This window comes from Piliocolobus tephrosceles, chromosome 5, assembly GCF_002776525.5.
Source record: "Piliocolobus tephrosceles isolate RC106 chromosome 5, ASM277652v3, whole genome shotgun sequence".
Taxonomy (NCBI): Eukaryota; Metazoa; Chordata; class Mammalia; order Primates; family Cercopithecidae; genus Piliocolobus; species Piliocolobus tephrosceles.
Window position 1 is genome coordinate 153,929,612 of NC_045438.1, and position 11,506 is coordinate 153,941,117.

Here is an 11,506-nt window from a genome sequence, read left to right on the forward strand (position 1 = left end):
GTCCTCATGCACACAGATGGGGCTGGGGAGCTGATAGCACTGTGAGGAGCCAAGCATCCTCCTTCAGAGACAAGAGTGGCACATAGCAGGGATGTCAGAGATGTCCTCAGCACCAGGACCAAGTTGGAGAGAGTAGACTGTGTGTTTTGTCGTGAGAAGATAAACGCAAGACACTGGAATTCCCAGCAGTGTAGGTGAGCAGAACATATGCTGGATCAACTGCCAGGAGACCTAGGCTATTGCTCCAGCTCCATGATGTAGCAGCTGGATTACTTTGCAAGAGTAACATAACTTTTTTTTTTTTTTTTGACAGAATCTCACTCTGTCGCCCAGGCCAGTGTGCAGTGGTGCGATCTTGGTTCACTGCAACCTCCACCTCCCACATTCTAGCGATTCTCCTGCCTCAGCCTCCCGAATAGCTGGGAGTACAGGGGCATGCCACCGCGCCAGCCTAATTTTTTGTATTTTTAGTAGAGATAGGGTTTCACTGTGTTAGCCAGAATGATCTCGATCTCCTGACCTCATGATCCGCCCACCTCGGCCTCCCAAAGTGCTGGGATTACAGGATGAGCCACCATGTCTGGCCCATAACTTCTTTGTCTTTCCTACAAGGAACTTGGCGAGATCACTTCCAAGGTCTCTATAACCCTATGAGTCTACAATCGCTGCCTGGCTATTGAATGAAATGGATTCAACCTGTGAAAGTGTCTTCTCGCTAAGTCACTCAAACCAACATGAAAAGTTTTCTGATATACACCATCCCTCCTGCCACCAAAAGCAAAATAAAATAAAATATGATATGATATATAGGAAAAGTATATTCCTAAGAAAGGACTACATGATTGTAGCATGGCTTGAGGTGAGAAGTCAATGAGTGTTGAATGAATAAATGGATAAGGGTTGATTCCCCTTTTTGCCAAAAATATAATATAGTCGTACAAAGTATGTTCTTAGGAAAAGGACGGCATGATCATAACAAGATACAATGGGAACATTCAATGAATGAATGTCAAATGAATGGGTGAAGGATTTACAAGGATTTTTTTTAAAAAAAACGTAGAATGCTTCATGAATTTGCGTGTCATCTGTGTGCAGGCCCCATACTAATCTCTGTATCATTCCAATTTTAGTACATATGCTGCCAAAGCGAGCACTGTAAAAGGATCTTAAGGATTTTTGCTAAGTAATACACCAAGTCTTATTTCTGCCAGTTATCTGTATGGTGATGACATTTAATTTGTTTAGCTCTACCTATCCTTTTGTTTTTATTTTTATTTTTATTTTTTTGAGACAGAATCTCACTCTGTCACCCAGGCTGGAGTGCAGTGGCGCAATCTTGGCTCACTGCAGCCTCTGCCTCCCAAGCTCAAGTGATTCCCTTGCCTCAGCCTCCCAAGTAGCTGGGACTACAGGCACCTGCCACCACACCTGGCACTAATTTTTGTAGTTTTAGTAGAGATGGGGTTTCACCATGTTGGCCAGGCTAGTCTCAAACTCCTGACCTCAGGTGATCTGCCCACCTCGGCCTCCCAAAGTGCTGGGATTACAGGCGTGATCTTTACTCTTTAAGTGAGAAGTGACTTGTAGGTGATGCCCATATCAACTCTTTCCTCTTGGTGTCTTGAATCAGCTAGACAGTCTTTGGCTAGATTGGTGGTCAATAAGTGTTGGTGGCTCATTGAGCATGGATTTCCCTCACCTGTACTTTGGGCTATACAGAAAACCAAAGGGCTGTCTTGAATCTAGTCAGGGTCCTTGTGTTTTGCTCTTCAACGCTTTCTGCCTTCTTTCCTTGGACAAGGGTGCCACCTGACCTTATTATTCTTGCTTTGTTGACTGACTGCATCAAAAGAGTTGTAACAAACTGTTTTTAAACTGTTCTTATTTCTGGGGTAAAACATCTTTATTCCGCTCGTAAGTACAAACAAAAAATTATGGCACTGTGCACATTATAATGGAGATGACTGGCCTTCTCTTAAAAGTAATAGGCTACAAAACAGAGAAAGCTCAAAATGATGGCAGGAGGCCAGGCCAGGTAGCATTGAAAATCCCTGTCTCCCTGGCCTGCAGTGTGACACTGCCTGGTAGGAGGTGATTTGGAGCCAGGTCTGCCGTGCTGTGACTGTAGCCAGTGTAATTTCTGTGTAAAAGTCTCAACTATCACATTAACAGACCATTTAACTTACACCGTAACCACCCGGACACTGGGGTGTTGCTCCTCCAATTTCTCCTCCTGTGGCTGAGTGTGCGTTCAGATTTAATCGATTGGTTGAATTGATTTGGTGATTGGTTGTGGCAGGCTTCTTCTCCCTATCTCCCTGGCTTCCCCCTCCATGCCCTCCATGCCCTCCCTCACCACTGAGCCCTATTGGAGGGACACCTGTTATTGAAGACACTGCCGAATTATGTGCAGGACAAATGCACACCCACATGCACACGCACTTTCATTACACTCCTGGGAAAATGAAAGCAAAGACAAGAAACTAGTGCTTTTGGCTAAGTGAAATGAGGTTTTCGTTGCTCCAAATTCTGTGAGTTTGGGTAATGAGCAGGAAGCAACCACAGTTCACATATTCAGAAGCCATGAGTATATTTACCTCTTGTTTGGACTGGTGGATACATATTTGGGTCAAGAAAATCGATGTAGAGGACAAAAGCGCTTGAAAATTCATTCATTCATTCATTCATTCACCCATTCATCCATTCATTCAGTTGTCTTAAAAGTCCGAGATACTCTGGGTGTCTGGAAATGTTGAATAATAGCTTCTGCCTTTCCTCCCTCCACCCTCTCCCTTTTTCTTTCTTTATTTTTTTGAGATGGAGTCTCGCTCTGTTGTCCAGGCTGGAGTGCAGTGGAGCAATCTCAGCTCACTGCAAGCTCCGCCTCCCAGGTTCACACCATTCTCCTGCCTCAGCCTCCCGATTAGCTGGGACTACAGGCGCCTGCTACCACGCCCGGCTAATTTTTTTTGTATTTTTATTAGAGACGGGATTTTACCATGTTAGCCAGGATGGTCTCGATCTCCTGACCTCGTGATCCGCCCACCTCAGCCTCCAAAAGTGCTGGGATTACAGGCATGAGCCACCATGCCCGGCCTCCCTTTTTCATATAATTTAAAGAATGACACACACATGCATAGAAGTAATTTTAACACGAGAAATGCTATCATTGATGAACAAACCAAGTGTCATCAGGGCACAGAAGATGTAACGGCCTGTAGATGGCCAGGAAACCTTTTGAAGGAGATGATATTTGATCTGACTCATAAAGAATAAAGAGGAGTTTGTCTATCTGGGTATAAATTAACTTGGCTGTCTGTCATTGGTCCCTGTCTTTCTGATTTCCCATCAACTTGTTGAGGACAGGAGCTGTGTGATTGGTTTTTTTATGCAGTGGGCACCTGGCCCAGTGCCTTGTGTATGGAAACCACTTGCCATATTTTAGCTGAATGAACAAATCTATAAATGACAGGTACTGAGATTCTTTATGGAGTGCACATTGACTAGTCGTGGTCAAGATCTCCTTTTGGATTCAGGTGACAGCAGGAAGATTTGTGCTGGAAAATATACAGGGTACACAAGGACCAGGGGGCCTAGATGCTGTCTAGGTGGGCCTGGACACCTAGAAGGTGACCCTAGAACTAACCATGAGTACAGAGTCAACTAACTGTTGCACTCCACCTCTGGATAAGAGAAGATCACCACTGCTTCACTCCTCTGGTTGGGGAGGTGGACTCCCAGCTGCAAGACTGCCTACGGGGTGCTTCATGAGGAAGCTCCTTGGAAGTCCTGCCTCTCTCTAGGTCCTGGACAGCATGTGAGTGACCAGGGATTGACCACAATGATTGTGATACGGATCAGAGGGATGGAAAAGGCAACTACAACAAGTGATTGTCTCTTCCTAAGTTTTCCTGTCTTTTGTTGCCCTTTTATCTGCAGAGCATGGTCTAATAAACAGAGAAGGCTCAGGAGGGTCAGAAACACGGTGTTTGCTGAGTCAGCCTCGTTTCTCAGCCTGCTGGCCAAGAATTACCAAAAAGGAAGCGTTGGAGGATCATTCCCAGACTTGAGGCAATCAGATCTTTCCAGAGCTTGAATTAGGTAGCTTGGGAGATAAGACACTGAAACAAAAAGAGCCCAGTCTAGGAATCAGAAACCATTCTTTCTGGTTCAAGCCCTAGTCGATTGACCAGTGAATCACTCGGCAAGATATTTAACTTCTCTGGGATATAGTTTCCTCCTCTGTTTCCAAAATCTAGCACTCAAGATCATTACACATTTTGATATATCAGGCACTCAACATATATACTCAATGTCTATGTGTAGCAAATATGATTTACCAAGTAGAAATAAAGAATACTGTTTTTCAAAAGTTCTGGAGCTTATGAATATTTTTGTAGACCGCACATTAACTGCAACCATTCCTACATTTAACTATGTCCCTGGAGAGTGAGTTCTTTCTAAAGGGATAGAGGTACTAAATGGTGATGTTCTATAGCTAATGTGGAAAAATTTATCACAGCACTATGTGATTTGTTCCAGGGACTACCTTTCCCAAAACAGAGAAGCCAGTAGCCTAGATGTCTGATCTAGAGAGGACAGAGATTGGCTCCTTTATTCATTAGCTGGTACATTTTATTATACAATTGGATTTTGAATTAAAATACAAATAGGAACTTATAACATTGGGATTAAAGTAATATTGATTAATTTAATTTATACTAATATGTAAATGACTGATACCTACACCCTATCCTTAGGGTATGTTTTAAGTGACGATAACAAAAAAAAGCAAAACAGGAAAAGTGATGGGAACTCCTAGGGTGGTGGCAAGGTTATAGGAAGAGGGTTAAGGACGTGGCAAGGAGAGAATGAATTTTCCAAGGATAAACTTCTTTTTTACTTCCCGCTTTTTTCCTAAGGTCAGACAGAAACCAGCAGTATGGGATCCAATTTCAGAAAATGTCACGGTCTCCTTGCTTTATGACCCAGGCTAATTTTCAAGACCAGAGCACTACTTCCTCAAAAATCAGATAAAGCTGCCAAAGTCAGGCTCTTGAGGGATTTTATGAAACTAACATTCTTTTCTCCTTTTACATCATACATTTTTTTGGTGACTATAAAACACACCTTAATCGTAGAACATTTAGATACCACAGCAAAGCATAAAGGAAACAAAACCCATCCTCAGTTCCACCATCTTTAATATCATAGTGCATTATATTTTAAAGGCAAAAGGGAGTCTTCAGGACTGCGTCATGGCAGTTTAAAGCGAGGAGGCAGCAAAACCACCACAGAAAAAAAGCAGAGGCAGGGCCTGGACATGTTATGTCAGCAGAACTTGGGACCACCTTTTTTTTTTGGAGGGGGAATAAAACTACATTGTGTACTCTCAATGAGATGTGTGTGTCTATATGATGGAGGGGGCTTGGCATGTTTGGTTACCACTTTTTCCATCTTATATTCTTAGTAATTAGGTTACCTGAAGAGTCCATTTGCCACATTTAAATCAGAACTGATTTTTAAACTAGTTGACGACTGTGTAGGTAACAGATCAGAGAAATTCTGTGCATATATGTGGCACTGTTTGAGCGTGTGTGTGTGATTGTGTGCGTATGTGTGTGTGCACGATTGTGTGCGTATGTGTGTGTGCACGTTCTTGTACCTGCCCAGAGGTCAAGTAACCAAATTTGGAATGGGGTGGGTTGAGAAAAGCTTCTCTGTTTGCATGCCTGTTCCCATCACTATGACTTGCAAATGAAGCCTTTCTTCACGAAGTCAGTCAGGTTGTGGGCGAGAGATTCAGAAGACTGGAGAGAGTTTTTCTGCACTGCCTGCTCAGCCCCAGAGAAACCCGAGGACCCTTGGTTGTGCCCACAGCGGGAAAAGCCCGGGCTCCAGGTGAGGCCTCGCTTCCCCCGGGTGGCTTGAAGAAGGGGCCGATGGTGATCATAAATATCATTTGCTGACACGGAGTCCTGGGGCTTCGCTGACCACAGGAGTCGCGGTCCCTGGGATGCAGGAACTGCTCACAAAGCAGGCATTTATGAACTGGTTGGCTTTGCATTAATTAATTCCCCATTCACCAACAGTAACAATCCCTTCAATGAGTGTCCAGGCCCCGGAAAGCCCTGGTGTTGATTGGAAGTGACAAGTGCATCGCAAAGTGTGACTGTGTTAATATGGAACAGCGCAAAGGGACTCGGAGCCCCTCTCCTGCCCCGCGCCTTCCTTCCCGTGTCATTTCTGAGGAAGAAAGAGAACTTGGCTTCTTAAGGAGTGTTTAATTTGGTTTTTCCTCTTTAGTGGTTCGCTTGTCAGCTGCTGTTTTCTCATCTGCTTCTTCTCCAGGATGGGTTAGTTCTGATGCAGTGAGTTCTGTCACGAGTCCATGGAGTGTCGCAAGGACCTCGAAGGACCAAGAGCCCTGACAGGTCACAGGAGGCTGATAAGCCAGGGCTGATACACACACACACACACACACACACACACACACAGGGATATGGACTCTCTGGGGAGGCTGGGCAAAGCCTGGCAAATTCTCTCATTGTTAAGAATTTGGGAACCAACAAGAGCCTTGGAGTTCCACAGGTCTTAGTAAAAGCCGAAATGGCAGGGAAATTGTAGAAATTAGAGCTGATTGTCAATTCCTGAAGGCCAGGAAAACATCTCTTCTTTAACAAGCAGCTCTGTGCCATGTGCTTGCAGGCTCTAAATAAATGTTTGCTGGCCAGCTAACTGGCAGTGGGTTCGACATTTGCCCCTGCGATCCTCCAACTTATTTAATTGCCCAGTTATTTGGCCTCTTTCTTAACAGTTCTCTTACTCACTAGCTTGCCAGTTTCTATGTCTGTTGCTGGTTCTAGAGACGCATGCACTTATCAGGCTGGGCCATTTTAGGTGTTGCTACTTATTTACACATTGGCCAAATCTTTCTTAGCTGATACTGTCATTTTTTACTTTTGAAGATTTTCCGGTTTATTTCTCTCTGTGTTTTTGCTTGCACTTTTAGGAAGCAGATTTAAAAGACTTCATTCATCTTTTTCTAGGTATACACTGTGCTAGATGACATCAAAATGATTAAGAAAGATCTCCCCCTTACCACTAGTAAGGAGGATTAAACATAAGCACATTCACAAATAACTGTAAGGCAGGATTAAGACAGGCCAGCGCTGAAAGAGACGTATAAATAAGGGTGATGGGGCTTCCAAGGAAAGCACATCACAGCTGCCGGATCAGTCAGCAAGGGTTTCCTTGGGCATCTGCAATGAGTCAGGAAAGATGGTCAGGGTTTTGTCATGTAAAGGGGGCATTCTTATCAAAGGGAATGGGAAACATCTGAGAGTGTGTGTTGTGGGAAGAGTGAGGAGTACACTTTGGCGTAAAGCATAGACTTGGGCGGGAGAAGTGGGAGAGACGAGGCTAGAGGACTTTGTCAGCAAGGGTGAGATGTCTGCAGTCATTTTTGCAGGCATGCAAACCAGTTGGGAGATGTTTATTTGGGGAAGCGTGGCTGGGACTAGGGTGAGTCACATGAGGATCCTAGGGCACAAAACTTAAGGAGACTCGCTCTCAGGTGCCACCTCTGCCTTTGCAGGATCCTGAGTCAGGTCTTCTTACTGCGCTCTCAGCTTGGTCTGGGAGTGGGGCGACCAGTGAGCAGCTGTTTTGCATATTCACAAGATTGCAGTGAAAGCTCTCTTAAGAGGGATTGGAGACCGTGGGCGCTGCATGAGACTGTGCAAACAGAGCTAATACAGACAGAAAAGATGTGCAACCTGGACAGTGGGAATGGTGTGCTCCTTTAAAAGATTCAACACAGACCAGGGACAATTCCACATGCTTTTCACAGGTTAATTAATTTCCTGATGAAAGATAAGGCTTCTAGCCAGGAGTCCAGAGAGCTGAGTTCTAGTCTAGCTCTGCTCTAAGGAGTCCTAGGAGCCCCTGTGGCCTCAGCTCTTTGACCTGGGAAATGACTGAGTCACATGAGAACATTTCATAGGTCCATGAGAGCTCTAGAATCTCCCATCACTCATGATGTATGTTAATATGAGCTGACCTCGAAAGGGAACCCAAGCTTTGGGGACCCCAATCTTGGATCTACAAGATCTCTCAGACCAGAAGCCCTGGGGGGTAAATCCCTCAATCCAGAATCTTGTCTTTCATTGATTCACTGTAAACTATTTCTCAGATTTCTAGGTTTCGGGTCCCCCTTAAAGACTGACATTCCAGTCAGTCTGATGTTAAATTCTGCTTTCCCCTTTCCACCTTGTGTTACCTACCCCCACAGCCTGGCCCACATTTTTCTACCCCTCCCTCCTTCTCTCCTGTCATTAACAAAACTCCCCAGACCCTTGCAAAGGCCCTAAAGCAGAATTATCCCAAGAGAGAAACAGTGGATTTAATAAGCTTCCCCTTAGAAGGCCCCAAATCCTTTCCAGTTGATTAGGGGAAAAAACAACTACACACAGGACAGTTTCCTGATGCAGGAGGTGAGAGAGAGAAAGAATAAAGAAAGTTCCTGAAGTCCTGGGCCTCAGGGACCAAATTAAGAAAGCAGCACCACTTATTCAAAATCAGATGAATGTCAGTGGGATGTTTGTCAAACAAACTTGTCATTATTTGTCACAATTTGAGGAAGTATCAGTCAATAGTCACACTCGAGCGCATAACAGAGTTATTTATAGCTGCCAGTCTAGAGTTTTAACTCATGCGGGGCCAAGGTTCGATGTTATAAACAGCTTTATTTATAATGATTGCATGGCTATAAATAGTTTGGTTCCCTGGGTGTCACAGAACAACCCAGGATGTGCTGCCAAAACCAGCGCCAGGAAGCGGGCTGCAGCAGGGAGGTGAATCTTGGTGGCGTTTTTTTGCTTCTGCGAGGACCCTCTCTGTGAGTCCTTGGCCAGGGTATTTCATCTTCATCCTCAGTGTCCCTTTTGGAACCGGGAGTCGGGCTCCATGGTGTTCCTGGAAGATGGTGGAAGTTACTCACTTAATTAATTAACATCTGCCCCGCGATCTGCTGTTGAAAGGGAGCCAGTATGGGGAGCACCGCCTCTTTTGTGCCTATTCACGGACAATGAGCTAATTACAGTCTCTCTCCTGCTGGAGGGTGGAGGGAGATATCCTGTTATTCCAGTGAACAGGCAAAGCTCTAAAGGTTTGTTTATAGCTTCAGATTTAATTTGAACGACAGCAGCGTCTCCTCTAAAAATAAGAGGTTGTCAGAAATTTAGAAATTTACTAGTTTCTTGTGTCAGCAGAACCTTATCTAAGGAGTGGGAGGTTGGGGGATTTGGGGGGAGCCGAAGGGAGGAAGGGGAATATGTATACATAAATTTTACATGTAAGATACATAGGTATGTCAGCTTAAAAACTGATCATTTTACCGTTTGGCACAGGGGCGGTATTCTCAACTTCCTCCCGACAACCTCCAACCCCACCTTCCAAAAATGCAAATCTATTTGTCATATGAAAATCTCTTGATCAGTAACTATTTCCATCTCACCCTCAAAATCCTTAGTCAATTTTAATACTGTTAAGCTAAATCTTCTTTTTCTTTCTTTCTTTCTTTTTTTTTTTTAAGAAAAGGTGTAGCCATAAAAAAAATTTTACTGGATCTTAATTTGCAAGATTAGTTCTGGTTCATTTTATTGCTGTAATTTAATACTCATAATGATTTTCTGACACATATGTTTTAGCAGCAAGATCTACTTCCTATTCATTTTTCATTTCAATACAGCTGACGTATATTAGGCAGGATGGTACAGATCTGAGGGAGCAGCACCCCATGAGAAACTGACATCATTCTGCCATCTTGGCATCCTCCCAGACATGTGTTGAGCCCCAAGAAGCCTGCACTTAGGTACATGCAGGGAATCAGGATCAAAGGTGATAAGCAAGCAATCCTTCTTTAAAAAGGAGTTAAAGTTTTTTTTTTTTTTTTTCATTTATAGGATTATCAACATCATTACCATTATTATCATTACTGCAACTCTGGCTAAGGGAGTTGTGAGTTGCATCCTATTTGAACGTCTCCCACTGGATTGGAAGAAAGCAGTGAGGGCCTCCTTACTAAGCTAACAATCACGCAGCAGTGGAGGTGAATCATGGACTCCGAGACCCAATGCCACAGGACCCTGACCTGGGTGCTAGGGAGGGCATCCCGGAGAAGGTGGCCTCCACATTGAATCCTACAGGTGGTTCCTTCGGGTGGTGATTGTGCCTTTTTGTTTCTGTACAGACACCTGCTGGCATAGTAGGGACATGGTAAATCTTTGTAGAGAGAGTTAATGAAGGTGTATTTTGTGGAATTTGACAGTCCCTCTGGAACACTTTGTCATGCATTAACAATACATAAAAAAACATGAATTTAAATGGTTAAAAATGAAAAATAAGAGAGAGGAGAGAGAGATTTGTGGAGTGTGTGCACTGGAGCAGAATGAGGACCCCCGTCTGACTGGGGCTCTGGAATTCCTAAACAAAATGATCAACTCCCTATTAGGAGTCAGCCCTTGCATGGCAAGAGTATGCAAGGCCAAGGTGTAGGAAATGAAATGGAGCAATGAGCATGTTGAAGTGAATTGGTCCAAGTGGCCTGAAAGGCATCGTCAGCATTTCCTCTGTTTATTTTTACATGGGTAAGACCTCATCCGTCATGGGTTCCAATTCTGTGCTCAGGAAGGAGGTGGCATTAAGCTAAAAGGAAGAGGATGCGTACAAGGAGATGGATATTATATCAAGTTTCTCCCTTAGTCTTTCAGTTCTTCTCAAATACTATTTCTTTTGGTTATACTTAGTTTCATGATTATTTCTACTGTTTTTAAAAGTGAGATTCTCAATGTTTATTTTAAAACAAAAAGGACAGATGTTTTTCCACATTGCTATTGGGTGAAGGGGGAATTTTAATATTCACATTATCAAGCATATAATTTCAGAGAAGATTCTTAGAATTGGAAATGTGCTTGCCCAGTCACTAATAGCTCCCATCTCAGAGATATTATGACCATATATCCTGGACCTAAATGTTCCCATTTAAAGGAAAAGGAACAGAACAATAAATCTTGCAGCATAACATGTAAATCTGATGATGCCTTATGCTTAATATTTTTGTTTATTTCTGTTTCTAAGAATTTTCCTCAATGCCGAGTACCAGCTGAGGTGGATGTGGTATAAATGTATTAAGCAGCTTAGGGTCTCTGGCCACTAATTCTCAGGATTGTAGATTTTTAGAGCCTCAGGAAACAATAAGAATTTTCTGCTTTAGTTCTCTCTTTTTTACAGATATGGAAGCTGAGCCATTTGATTTCTAAGAGACAGAGTTGGGATAGAACAAATGTCTCTTGGCTTCTAGAAAAGATAACTAATATTTGTTGGACACAAATAGTTGTGCGCTTTACAAAGGTGCAGTGTGGTGGTGAAGGATGAGGGCTCTTGGGCCAGACAAGCCTAGGTTTGTATGTTGGCTCAGTCACTATTTGTGAGGCATTTTAAGCCT

At 43.6% G+C, this 11,506-nt stretch overlaps 1 non-coding gene across 1 annotated transcript; it reads right to left on the bottom strand.

Moving 5' to 3' along the window:
• Positions 1-1,050: 1,050 nt before the first annotated feature.
• LOC111525579 lies at positions 1,051-1,154 on the bottom strand. Its single transcript, XR_002726156.1, has one exon. It is a non-coding gene; the product is annotated as a U6 spliceosomal RNA (small nuclear RNA).
• Positions 1,155-11,506: the final 10,352 nt, after the last annotated feature.